This window comes from Paramormyrops kingsleyae, chromosome 20 (assembly GCF_048594095.1).
Source record: "Paramormyrops kingsleyae isolate MSU_618 chromosome 20, PKINGS_0.4, whole genome shotgun sequence".
In the NCBI taxonomy this organism is placed as follows: Eukaryota; Metazoa; Chordata; class Actinopteri; order Osteoglossiformes; family Mormyridae; genus Paramormyrops; species Paramormyrops kingsleyae.
The window spans coordinates 21,221,980-21,236,341 of record NC_132816.1 but is presented as its reverse complement, the minus strand read 5'-3'; the positions used below and the strand labels follow the sequence as shown (position 1 = coordinate 21,236,341).

Sequence of the window (14,362 nt, the reverse complement as noted above, 5' to 3'; positions counted from 1 at the left end):
GTGTGGCTAACCCACACCTCATGAAGCTAATTAAATAATTAAGAGTTAATTCAGTGAGCTGGTGATGAAAATGGACAGATACATGGAATGGCTGAGGTCCCCCTGAGGAGAGGTTTGGGAACCAAAGCAGTGTTCATGCAATACTATTATGCCTATCCTGAACTCAATGTTGACATGTTTTCAGACTTAACTTGTACAAGCATTTTATTTTTCGACTGTGTTTTTAAAATGCATGATGTACAAATTGCATGCATTTATCATTTTTTTTTTTTGTCAATGTAACTCGAACATAGGTCTTTAGTTTCAGAAAGATGTAACATTTACAGGTGTTGTACAAAATGTTTACATTTATCAAATGTGTTTTTGTTAATATGTGTTTTATTTTTCAAACGTGTTTCACAAATTGTTTCTATGCATTTATCAGATAAGTTTTTTTTTTTGTTAATATAACTTCACCATAGTTTTTTACCTTCAAAAGTAAGCTGTACTTTGTTTTAATATGTATCATGTACACAGTGGTGGCTGGCCCATAGGGGGCGCTCGGGCGCCGCCCTCCCAGATGTGGGGGGAATATAAAATACATAAAAATATATATATATTTTTATCATTGTCAGTTTTACTTAATAGTGTGTGCCTACATGCAATCTGAATTATTTAAGCAACATTTCCACCGACTGACTCTCATTCAACAGTGAATTTCCACCGACAGATTTCCACCAATCATTTCTCTTCTTGGGCGCTCATCAAAGCGTCCCAGAAAAACGGATAATTTTTTGCAGAGCTGTAAATATTTGGGAATTTATTTATGTAGAAAATAATGGGAAGGTAAGTGGAGAGGTTGATGTGTAGGGTGCATAACTGTAATCATGACATTTTATTTAATTGTTCAGTTTTATTTGATGTTTTTTTATTGCGTATTGGCCAATAATCATCATGGTCATTGTGTTCTTTTCCACATTTTAATCAATGGATTACTGTTTAAAAACAAGCATAAATCAGAATATTATTTATATATGATAATATGAACAAACATGGATAAAGTATAAATATCTATTTGCATATAAATTGTATTATTTTAATAATGATTGCGGGGGCTTTTGGGGTGGCATGGTGGTTTGCACTGTTTCCTCACACATCTGGGGCCAGAGTTTGAGTCTCCACCATGGCTCCGTGTGTGTGGAGTTTGCATGTTCTCTCTGTGTCGTCATGGGGTTTCCTCTGGATTCCCTCCACTGTCCAAAAACACGCTGAGGGTGATCAGAGTTACCGCATTGCCTGTAGGTATGTGTGTGAGTGAATGGTGAGTGAGTGTGCCCTGTGATGGGTTGGCTCCCCATCCTGGGTTATAGCCTGCCTTGTGCCTGTAGCCTCTGGGATAGGCTTCAGATACCCCGTGAAGGTAGATGGATGGAAGTCATACCTTCTGAAGTTATAATGCTGTTTTCACAATACAGTTTAATGGTCTACTAAATGCTTTTGACTAATTAACAGTTTAGAAATGAATTACATTCATAGAGGGTTTCTACCAAAAAAGCTGTTTTAAAATGAGTACTGACTGATTTAAACGTAATACCTGCTTAAGTTGTATATAAGCTTTAAGTAGCTGAAAATCTCATGTGTGCTCTGTGTTGTGTACTCGGTTAATGATTCATGTAGGTGGGGTAACTCTTTATGCTCCACAGTATCTGTGGGACCAGACAGATATGCTGGTTGTGGGTGTTATCGGGCTACAGGGAACCGGCAGATCCACAGTCATGCCACTGCTCTCTGCCAACTTACCCAAAGATGATCCAAGGTAATTCTTTCTACAATCATTACTTTAGTTAGTTCTTAATTAAAACTGGGGAGTCCCGTTGTCTGTCCTCCTCTTCCGATCTGTTCTTCAAGCCATCTTAGGAAAAAAGACTATCAGAGCCCATGTAGCATCGCCATACGTGTCCTGAAGCATTATGGGATACTGGTTAATTAATCAGGATGCCACAGGACTATGGAAGCACACGATTCCACAAGTGTCGTTTTGAAGTGCTGTGCAGTGTGTTTTTTCCTGATACTGTGTATTAAGCGTGAGTAGTACAACACAAACAGGAAGTTGTAATGTTGTTTTTTAGGGCATATGTATTAAGGGTACAGAGTCAGGAGATCAAACAAAGGGGAGGCAACAAGAGCAGTGGGATTGACTTCTACATCACCCAGGAGAGCGTGACACACAGGTTGGAAGCTATCTACAGCAACAGTTGTCTTTTGTATGTTTCATGGGGGGCATTGTGTAGCTGAAATATAGTGATTCTTTATTTGCCATTTGCACAAGTATGAGTACAGGTACATTGGAATGCTTCTTTTTATGTATATCATCTTGTTGTCCTATGAGACACACACACACACACACACACAACGATACATTTGCAAGTGATGCCTGGTTTCCGAGTACAAAGTCAGGCCATCTATCCGTCGCCCGGGAGCCTTTCAGGGAGTGTCAGGCCTTGCTCAGGGGCCCATTGGAGGTTGTTCTACCAAGGTTCAAACTGGCAACCTTCCTACCACAAGAACAGAAGACTAACCCCCTGAGCCACACGTCACCCCTCTCAGTAGGTTAGGGATCCTGTGTCCAAAGGGATATGGGTTCAAATCCTATGGCCAATGTCAGTGGTCATATCTCCTGCAGTTCAGACTTGGTAATCCTCCTGAAGTTAAGCAGGTGTTGGGCTTGGCCGGTACTTGGATGGGAAACCATCTAGGAAAGCTGGGTTTCTGTTGAATGAGTTGTTGGTGTGGCCAGCAGGGGGAGCCCATCTCGTGATCTTTGTGGATCCCAATGCACTAATAGGGAACACTGTGCTGTAAAAATGGTGCCCTCCTTTGGATAAGATGTTAAATTGAGGTCATAAATGATCCCAGGGTATCTTTTGAAAGAGTACGGGTGGTACCCCAATGTCCTGGCTAAAATATTCCACTGTGGCCCTATCAAATCTGATCTCCTAATCATCCCATCTATCTAATTGATGAATTCTCTCCTGCCCCTTCACCACTCTAGCTACTTGTGTGGTGAGCGTACTGATGCAGAATAGCTCCTGTCGCATCATCCAGGTCGGTGGCACACAGTGGTGGTGGTTGAAGGGAATCCCCATTGGTTCTGTAAAGTGCTTTACGCTCTAACCCCTTGTGCTCTGAATACTTTTTTGTGCTTTGGACAAAACCTTGTGCTTAATAAATCTAAATTTAAATACCCAAACCTGTATCAATATCATAATTTAATTAACTTGGACTTCCTTTTGCCTACAGCCTATTTTGAGTCCTATTTTGGATCATCTCATTAACAACGACCGCAAGCTTCCACCTGAGTACAACCTCCCTCACACTTATGTGGAAATGCAGGTCAGTGTTTCACCAGTAGGGGGCAGTAGCAGGGTGAGCAGAGTGTGGCTGGGTGACTGCGCTCCCTGATGATTTTAGCGGCTTTCCTCCAGCGTTATCTGGTGTATGCGGCCTACAGGGGGCTGTAGCAGGTTGAGCAGAGTGTGGCTGGAGTGGCTTTTTACAGGGACAATGGAGGACATCTTGAAGCAAGCAGGCACAGCAGAAAGGGTGAGGGAGAGATTAAAGATGTCTGTGAACATTTCCACCAGCTGATCCATGCACACTCTGAGATCCTGGTCAGGGATGCTGTTCACGCCAGGAGCCAGGAGAGGATTTACTCATTGTAGGGTGTTCCACACTTCATCCACGGAGAGCGTGGAGAGGTCATTGGCGGCATGCAGCGCTCTGGGCGGGCGGAGTTGTTTGCCTGGAAGCGAGCATGAAACGCGTTCAGCTCTTCCAGGAGAGATGTTGTGGCGCATCACGCTAGCTTTCCCTCTCTGGGCTGTTTTGATGTTCAGGCCATCCCTCGTATGGGAGGTATTTTCTGCAAAAAATAAAATGATAAAATGAAAATACAATCTCCACTTTGCCATTTAGTTTTCAAAGTCTATGTGCAAAAATCCTGCCAAAATTAAAAATAAAATGAAATAGCACCATTTGCATTTTAATTTTCCACTCACGTATGAGTCACATGTGAAAAATAAAATAAATTGAAATAACCTTTTTGTCTTTTCGTTTTCCAATTTGACTTTTCATTTCCTACTTTGCTTTTTCATTTTCGAAGTTCACGTCATGCAAAAATATGTTAATTGGAGCGGTCAGTGGGCGGAGCCATGGATCACAGCTGCGTTTTCTCAGTGCGCTTCTGATTCATAGCTTCTTAGAATTTTTAAGCAGTAGCACACATATTTTTGCAGGTATGCCATTGTAAGGAAACACTGAAGTTAAAATTGGCCAGACTGCCATGTTTCCAGCCAGGAAGCCTATAACACCTATCTAGCCCAGGATGATTTCAGTGTCCTTACATTGGCATGTGCCTGCTGTGTGCTATGCATTTCATATTTACCCTGCCCAAGATTAATATGTCCTCCGCATTCCATTTGGAAATGTAGCTCATTCAAATCAATGTGTACACTTGCTCAAAATGTCACGCGACCAGTTTAATATTATAAAAGAAATATAATATGCCTGGGTAATTCCATTACTTTCATTATAGGGAGACATGAAATTCTTACACGAATTCACGTGATAAATACACGCGTATTTATTCACCGTTTATTCATACGTTATTTCGTATTTCGTATTTATTTATTTATTTGCAGGGTCTGCAAATAAATCAATATTCAATATTCAATATATATTCAATTACGTATAAAAACTGCAGCATGTGCCGCGCAAACCTTCCCTTCTAAGTAAAGTTGCGAATAAGAAGCTACATGAAATAGACGCTGCAAATAAGTAGCTAAGTTAAGCTGCGTGTGACTTTGCCATTAGTTTGGGCATCACGGGCGACCGTGCTCAAGGAACATAACGACAACGGAATCCTCTACTGCACTGTGAAAACGCAGCTGTGATCCATGGCTACACTCACTGCCCGCTCCAATTAACAAATAAACTTGAAAATGAAAAAGCAAAGTAGGAAACAAAAAGTCGAATTGGAAAATGAAAAGATAAAAAGGTTATTTAATTTTATTTTTTAATTTTTCACATCTGACTCATACATGCATGGAAAATTAAAATGGTGCTATTTCATTTTTTCATTTTGGCAGGAATGCCAAAAACTAGCTAGTTTGAAAACATTTTCATTTTATTTTTTGCCGAAAATACCTCCCATACCCTAGTGCTTCATTTCTTGCCATTCACTTGCATTGCAGTTCATCCCTGTACGCACACTTGGCTGCCCATATTGTCTCAGGGAGGGTGCAGCTGGCTTGTAAAAATGACCCCACCTCATTCCAAAACGTAATGCAACGTGCTCTTTGCGAGTGTGTGTCTGCACACTTGTTGGTAACCTTTGTATTTCCTGAATTCACAAAACAACGGCAAAGTCCCATTGTTGTACCTCTTATAGCTGTTTTTTTCTGACTTCAGTCTTTGCAGGTAGCTGCCTTCCTCTTCACTGTGTGCCATGTCGTCATTGTGGTTCAGGACTGGTTGACTGACATCAATCTTTACAGGTATTTGGCAAAACACCCAATACACTTAAGAGTACTGTATTGTTTTTTAGACACCTTATGAGACATAAATTTTGTGGCAAAAAAATATTTTTATTAGTTAATTCGCTAAAATTCTCGGAGCGGCTCCCTCCCCAGGCGTCTGCGCTCGGAGCGGCTCCCTCCCCAGGCGTCTGCGCTCGGAGCGGCTCCCTCCCCAGGCGTCTGCGTTCGGAGCGGCTCCCTCCCCAGGCGTCTGCGTTCGGAGCGGCTCCTTCCCCAGGCGTCTGCGTTCGGAGCGGCTCCCTCCCCAGGCGTCTGCGCTCGGAGCGGCTCCCTCCCCAGGCGTCTGCGTTCGGATCAGCTCCCTCCCCAGGCTTCTGCGCTCGGAGAGTCTCTGTGCCCACGCGTCTGCACTTATAGTAGTTGGTCTTGATTGTTCAGTGGCAGCACTCAGTAGGTTGTCTTCTGGTAGCTATACTGAAATCTCTCCTTTTGAGTATTGTGGTTGAGGTTTGGAGCTGCTGGGTAATCCTGCACTCTCGTGAAGATGTTTGGGAAAAGCATAGCATTGAGTGTCCAGTAGGATTTATTTATGAGCCAGCGATCTATTTGCCCAGGCACACTGTCCATGCTGGGCCGTAACATCTTCCCTGGCCTGGGGAGGGACTACCTGGAGACAGAAGTCAACTTGTTCCTGTTGCCAGTGCTGGAAACTGAGGGAGAGGACACTTTGACCAGAGCAGGTCGGCAAATCTTGCCCATTTCTTGAGAACTGATGGGATGCTACTGATGACAGCCTCACAGGAAGTGACTGTGCTCGTGTCACCAGGCTCTGAGTCCGTCCCGCTATTCTCCCTGCTCCCCGGGTACAGGGGATGCCAAGGAATTAAACTGTAACCAGTTTTGTGTTCTGGCCTTGGCTAGGTTCCACTATAATAATAATAATAATAATAATAATAATAATCGATACTTTATAGACCCCATAGGGAAATTGTCTTTTTTGCCTCCCTCAACTTGCTCTTTGTAGAGTAAGCTGTGTCACGCCCCACCGGTGGACCGGCAATGGGAGGCGGCTGTCCTGACCAATACCGGGACTCCACGTTAGATAAAAGCCCGTATTGAGGTATGAGGTATTGTTGATGCAAAGAGACATACTGAGCGTTCATTTCCCCGTCTCCTGTATAGCTCCGTTTCGCCTGCTTGCCCTGCCCGACTCTCCCTGCAACCCGTCTCAACCTCCCTCCTGCCCTTCCTCCCCTCGCTCTTCCTCCTCGTGAGTTCCCCGTGTGCCTTGTCTGTGTCTTCGGACGGACCCCCCGGTGATCGATCCCTTTGCCTGCGACCCTGACTACGGATCCGGATCCCGACCATGGCCTGCCGCTTGTTCCCGATCTCCTGGTTTTCGACCCTGCCTGCACGACCACATCTCTGCCAGTCTCTGTTCTATCTGCCCAGTTAAATAAAGGCTCTGTGAGCAATTCCTCTGTTGGTCGGAGCGAGTTTGTGACAGCTGTCTGCGTATGCTGCTCAGATCTGGGATGGAGGGAAGAAATCCTCAGTGTTCTCTGAGGTCAGCCGCCTTCTTTCCTAGCCGGGAATTTCCACTGTCGCCGGGGATGTTGCCTTGAAAAATTCGGTGGTTGGATTCACCGATGGGGGTTCTGGTCAAAGCACAGCCAGCATCGGTGCATCACCCGCGTAAGGCGTCGCTCGGTTGGTGCGTCAAGACGCCATCGAAGTGAAGCACCATATGCAGGAAATATTTTATACGGCTCTGTGAAAAGTTCTATGAATACAGGACAAATTTCACTAAGTAAGAAAGAAAGTTTGTACATAATTTCGTTGAAGCTTGGAACAATGAGTCAGTCTAAAAGTGAGGATTGAATTGTGATAGTCATGACTGGGAAAACATCTTTTTAAAAAATGGTACAAGTGCTAGTATTTATGGTGTAAGTCAGCTTGCTGAGCAGTGTTTAACTGACCATCCATTTTACTATGTAAATAAAAAGTGAAGGTTGTTTGGTTTCTTTAATGTTTCCTTTGGGTCGGGCAACAGACAGAACCATGTATCTGAAATGAGATGCATGAGGACTACATGGTGTCCATAACCCCCCCCCCCCTCCCCAACACACATTTCCAAGAGGGCACAGGTTGTTGACGTCAACATCTTTTATGAAATACCTGGCCATAAAGTCCCTTGCACCTCTGCTCTCATTTTCTCTTTCGTTTCTTCTTCTCCTTTTCTGAGCACCTGACTTATGATGATTTGCCCTTTTGACAGTTGACTGGAGGAGCTAGGGACTGACTAAATGTCACTTTGTCACTTTCGACTATACCATGGGGTGACAAACCAAACCTGTTTTTGCATTATAGGCTGTCGTTGGGTGTGTGTGTTTTTTAATGAAGTATTGTTGTTGTCAGTTATTTGCTTATTTGCTTAAGTTTAAGTTCACTATGTTTCAGTTTCATGTGACATTTCTGGTGCTAACATTTCCAGTAAATGGAAACCAAACACCCTCCTGAAGCTCCAGGTGGAAGGGAGGTAAAGTGAAGCAATTTAACACTCCACTGATAGACATTAAGCAACCAGCATGAGTGGATATTTGCTAACAAGGGAAGGAGATTTGGAGCATATTAAAGTACACAGATAGTTTAAGACAAATAGTGCATATGTTTTGATTATTGTTGGGCAATAAACCAAAATGAGGAGTCAGGAATTCAAAAACAAGGAATTTTCCAGATTACGTCATACCTGGAAAGATTTCCCTCTAAGACTTGCCAAGCGGTGCAGTGAGTTGGTGTCTATCCCAAAGCTTTGCTGGTAGGATCGCAGTGTGTCCATGAGCAAGGGAACAGTACCAGATGCAGCAGACACTGGTCTCATGGCTCCCAGGCAAGCGGTCATAGCTGTCCGCCACACACTTCCATGGAGAGCCTGCTTCTTCTTCTCGAGCACAGTCGAGGTGAGGTTGGGGGGTGCCAAGAGAAGAACGTGGCGCTTGTGGCCCTCAAATTCACTCTCCAGTGTGGTGTGCAGCAAAGGGAAGCCAAAGAGATGTGGCTGGAAGCAAGACATCAAGAACATGCGAGGCTGTTGCACATCACTCCTCCTCAATGCTGCACTGCTGTCATCCCGTATCCAATTCAATATGGCAGATGATTCTCCACCTCTTCGCCGGACTGTGGCCTCCAGGTTGTTGTTCACTTTGCTGCGTACAAAGTCAAACTTTTTCCCTGCTTGCCCTATACACTGAGCCAGTGTGACATGAGATTCCCGAAATCGCTCAGAAGCTATAATGATGAAAAAGTCAAATTGATACAGACCTTTAGCTTCTAGGTAGGTCTTAGGCTGAAAATCTGGTGTCCCGGTGCCAGGCAGGTCCCACAGACACACTGTGGGCATATCGGGGTTCACGTAGGGGATGGTCCCCCTGGTCGCCTCTGTGACACCTGTCTTCGCTGCTGCTGGATCTTCATCACCCGCACCACGGAAGGCATCAATGAAGGATGAGTCAACCAGACTCTCCTGTCACCGCAATATCAAGTGTGGTGGACTTTAGCTCTCCAAGTCTGTCCTGAAGCTGTGCCACCACCTCTGTCACCACCCGTGACGTGACGCTACTGCTGATGTCCTGGATCTCTGCCTCACTTATTGTGTGCAGTGTCACCGTAGTAGCTGCTCTCTTCCAGTTTGGGAAGAGCGGAAATAACGTGTCATTTAGATAAAGACTTTATTGGTCCCAAACTGCGTAAATTTACTTGTTGCAACAGCCAGTAAATAAAAAGCAATAGAAAAGAAAATACGGTAACAAATACAATAAATAATCAAATTACCGTAATTTCCGGGCTATTAAGCCCACCTAAATATAAGCCGCACCCACTGAATTAAAAAAAATATACTTATTTTGAACATAAATACACCGCACATGTCTATAAGCCGCAATGTACTGTCAAATCGCTACAGTCGGAACTTTCAGTTTTGTACGGCTTTGGTCACCTCATGACGTGATCCCATGGAAGGGAGTAACTTTGGCTGGAACATTGAGGGGGTTGAGGTCTCCACCCATTACGGGAGAAAAATGATTATTGGGGGGGGGCTACAATCCCCCCATCCCCCCCGTAATTTACGCCCATGGTCCCATGGAAGGGTAGGCTTTCGGGCTGGGCAGTGCGGCTGTAGAGTGCTCGCACGTCAGCGCTTGTGGGTTTAATCACCGGACAGGAGAGCGTCCAAATTCTATAGTCTAAAGATCAAGATTCCCTGCAGTCTAGCTTTAAACATGTGGGTATATTACATGTTTCTTCCAGTTCATCAGCATGGAATGAGGCAGTACTTGTACTAATGAGTCACATTTAGGTAAACACGAGGTGGTTTAAGTTTAAAGTGAACCACTCTTGCTCCCTCTCAGGTGTGGTCATTAATAACACCTCTCTGGTATTTCTATCTTTCATATTTAATTTATTTTTATCCTTCTCTCTCTCTCTCTCTCTCTCTCTCTCTCTCTATCTCTCATTTGCCATGGCCATCACAGTGCCCTGACCCAAACCCCATAGACAATCTGTGAGACGAACTACAGAGGAGAGTTCACAAGTGTCCGCCTCAGAATTAAAAGGATGTGGAGAGATTCTTTATGGAGGAATGTGCCATGTGCTCACCAGACTTATCAAACATTATGGGAGAAGACTGTTATATTGGTAAAAAGAGGCTGCACCACAAAATATTGTAGCAGTTGTATAACCTGAATTTTAGCAGTACAGACCAGCAGCTTGGAAGTGACTGCTGGTGAACATGTAGCCTAAATGGGCTGCATTTCAGTCACAATATCATACATGTTATGTTGTCTGACAACAGAAACAAAAAATGTAAATCAGAACAGCTTTATTGGGAATTCAGCTGTATTAAAATACATCCATCCATCCATCCATTAACTTCCGCTTATCCGAGGTCGGGTCGCGGGGGCAGCAGTCTCAGCAGGGAAACCCAGACTTCCCTCTCCCCGGCCACTTCATCCAGCTCCTCTGGGGGGATCCCGAGGCGTTCCCAGACCAGCCGTGAGACATAGTCCCTCCAGCGTGTCCTGGGTCTTCCCCGGGGCCTCCTCCCAGTGGGACATGCCCGGAACACCTCACCAGGGAGGCGTCCAGGAGGCATCCTGACCAGATGCCCGAGCCACCTCATCTGGCTCCTCTCATTGCGGAGGAGCAGCGGCTCTACTCTGAGTCCCTCCCGAATGACCGAGCTCCTCACCCTATCTCTAAGGGAGAGCCCAGCCACCCTGCGGAGGAAACTCATTTCGGCCGCTTGTACTCGTGATCTAATTCTTTCGGTCACTACCCACAGCTCGTGACCATAGGTGAGGGTAGGAATGTAGATCGACTGGTAAATCGAGAGCTTTGCCTTTTGGCTCAGCTCCTTCTTCACCATGACAGACCGATGCAGCGCCCGCATCACTGCTGACGCCGCACCGATCCGCCTGTCGATCTCCCGCTCCATCCTTCCCTCACTCGTGAACAAGACCCCGAGATACTTAAACTCCTCCACTTGGGGGAGGACCCCCTCCCTGACACGGAGAGAGCACTCGGCTGAGGACCATGGTCTCGGATTTGGAGGTGCTGATTTTCATTCCAGCCGCTTCACACTCGGCTGCGAACTGCTCCAGTGAGAGCCAAAGGTCACAGTCTGATGAGGCCAACAGAACCACATCATCTGCAAAAAGCAGAGACCTAATCCTGAGGTCACCAAACCAGACACCCTCAACACCCTGGCTGCGCCTAGAAATTCTGTCCGTAAAGGTTATGAAAACAGTAGTATAACAGTAGAAGAAGAATAGAAGCAAACAGACGTAAAGGTCTGATGCCACCAGACACTAGGCAGAATGAAGATGGCAGAATGAAGATGACAGAATGAAGATGGCAGAATGAAGATGGCATTACCAATATGCTAATTAATACATGGCATCATCTAGTGACATTTAGTGACTTTGCCGGAAAGCTTTACCTACTTTATACATGACATCTAGTGACATTTAGTGACTTTGCCGGAAGGCTTTACCTACTTTATACATGACATCTAGTGACATTTAGTGACTTTCCCGGAAGGCTTTACCTACTTTATACATGACATCTAGTGACATTTAGTGACTTTGCCGGAAGGCTTTACCTACTTTATACATGACATCTAGTGACATTTAGTGACTTTCCCGGAAGGCTTTACCTACTTTATACATGACATCTAGTGACATTTAGTGACTTTGCCGGAAGGCTTTACCTACTTTATACATGACATCTAGTGACATTTAGTGACTTTCCCGGAAGGCTTTACCTACTTTATACATGACATCTAGTGACATTTAGTGACTTTCCCGGAAGGCTTTACCTACTTTATACATGACATCTAGTGACATTTAGTGACTTTGCCGGAAGGCTTTACCTACTTTATACATGACATCTAGTGACATTTAGTGACTTTCCCGGAAGGCTTTACCTACTTTCCATTGAAAGTAGCTGGTAACACTGGCCATTCCCAAGCCAAGACTTAATAATAAAAACATGGTATGTATTTATACTAATGAATATTAAGCGTCACTAATATGTATTATATGATTTTATGTGATTTGAATCAATGACTTTGGCTTACATGTCATTTGTGAGTTGCTGTAATCTATCAGCAAACTCCCAAAAATAGTCTTAATAGTATAATTGTTCACAGCCAACTCGAGAATTACACTCAGCTAGCACTCATATCTGCTGGCTTGTTCTGCACCTCTCTCCCACATCACTCACCACATTACACCATTTCCTTCACACTTTCCCAACATTTGCAGCCACGCAATTGACTTCTAGCTGTCTAAAACCAGTAACATTTGACAACAATCAGACACAAATAACGAGATTCAAAATCTAACTAATTAATCTCATTTTCTAATTTTTTTTTTTTTTTTTAAATGTGTCCTGTCCGGCAGCTTTAGCAAGCAGAATAATGGTCTGAATGCACTGCTGTGTCAGACATATGTGCTTTGCCATGAGGGGCTCTATAGACTCTGTATAGGCCCTTCATGTTGGTTGATTTCTTTTTATTTGTATATTTATTGTATTTTATTTTTAACACATGTGAAATATTCCAGTTGCCGAGCTGTCCGGAAGGGAGTGATAGTGAAGAAAAGGGGTAGGGAGAGAGATTAAAGAGGAGGCGAGAGAGGAGAAAAGAAGGAAACACGAACAAAGGGGGAGACAACAGTGGGAGAGAGGCTAAGAAAGACAATAGTAACGTAAAAAGCACATATCAAGGGGGAAAAAAATAAAAATAAAAAATAAAAAAAAAATAAAACAGCATTTGAAATACAACCAAAAATGGACAAATACAAAGACACAACCAGAATTAAAGAAAATAAAACAGATATACAGACATCCAAAATTGTTGCATGTGCTTGGAAGGGAGTGTGGAAGTGGGTTTGCATGTGTGTTCTTCTGTGTGGGGGATGTGTGTGAACACGTATACGTGTGTTGGGTGCGTGTGAATTTCTCCATGGAATGTACTTGATAGCAAGGGCGGGGGGCCGCAACCCCACCCCACAAGAGCCAGAGGCCAGCGGAGACAGGCCCAGGAGACCCAAGGCGTCCACAGCCCCCCAAGAGCACAGAGGAGCCAAGGCCCCACGCTCCCACGACAACCGCGTCCCCACCCCAGCAGGAGGAGGAGGGGGGAGACCCCAGGCGCAGCCCCCCGCAGCCAAAAGGGCACGAGCCCCAGAGAACCAGAGGCAACAGGCAGCCGACCCCGCGAGGGGGACGGCCGCTCCCGCACGGGCCAGAGCCAGGGCCCCAGGACCCCAGGCGGCCGGGAGCCGACCGGCCCCCGGCAGAGAGCCCCACCGCGCCGGAGAGGCCCGAGCCCCCCCCAGGCCACCACCCGGGGAGGAGGGACAGCAACCATGCCAAGGAGGCAGCCGCGCCTAGGAAGGAGCAGCTAGCCCCGGACCCAGGCCCACACAGACACCTCGCAGACACACCTCTCAGCCATACACATAGACCATACACCCACTCACACAACATACACAGACACATACACAGAGACAAAAAGACATAAGCCCATCCACTCCGGACCGCCCTCCGCCATGCGGGGGAACGGACGCCACCCCCCAGCGCCAGCCGCAACCCCAGGGCACCGCCAGCCGGACGCCCGCCCGAGTGCCCCCCCACCATCGCGGGCAGGGAGCGGGGGTGTAGGAAGACCCGCCCACTCTCCTCCCCCACGCACCTGTGTGAGAAGTGGAGTGTTGGATGCATGTGTTGGTGAATGTATGTGATGTAAGGAGTGAGTGAGTATGACTGTTGAGAAACTTAAGATGGATTTAACATTGACGGGGGAAGCGCGGGGGAGCACTGCTTGCAAACAGCTCTCCTCCTCATCACCCCCCCGCCAAGACCCTCAATGTATATGGTGTAAGTAAAATTGAGGGGCGGGCAGCAGTGAAGAGGTGAGTGAGACCACCTCAGCGGCCCCACCCACCAACCTCTAGGTAGTGCCCCCACCCCCCAAGGCCCTGTGTGTATACTGATATGTGATGACTAAAGTGTAATTAAAACAAGGGGAGGCAGAGGGCCGCGCAGCACAGCGAGTAAGGCCATGTGAATGGCCCCCCTCACTGCAGCGTGCGCGGCACATACCCACCCCAAGATCCTACATGTGTGCGTGGCATGTTATGTGAGTGAGGGGGGAGAGGGGCTGGGATTCATGATACCAGGGGGGAGATCACTACCCCCTGGCAGAAGAGAGCCAGCTAACCAAGCTGGCTCATTAGGCACCCCAGCTCCCCACCGCGGCACGGGATGGAGCGGACCCGGGGGGC

General features: G+C 46.0%; 2 pseudogenes; one reads left to right on the top strand and one right to left on the bottom strand.

The window, feature by feature from the left end:
• The first annotated feature begins 2,890 nt into the window (after positions 1-2,890).
• Positions 2,891-14,362, top strand: part of LOC140581373 (nonsense-mediated mRNA decay factor SMG9-like) — a 30,618-nt pseudogene continuing 19,146 nt past the window's right edge.
• LOC111848473 (interferon-inducible GTPase 5-like) lies at positions 8,260-9,647 on the bottom strand (annotated as a pseudogene).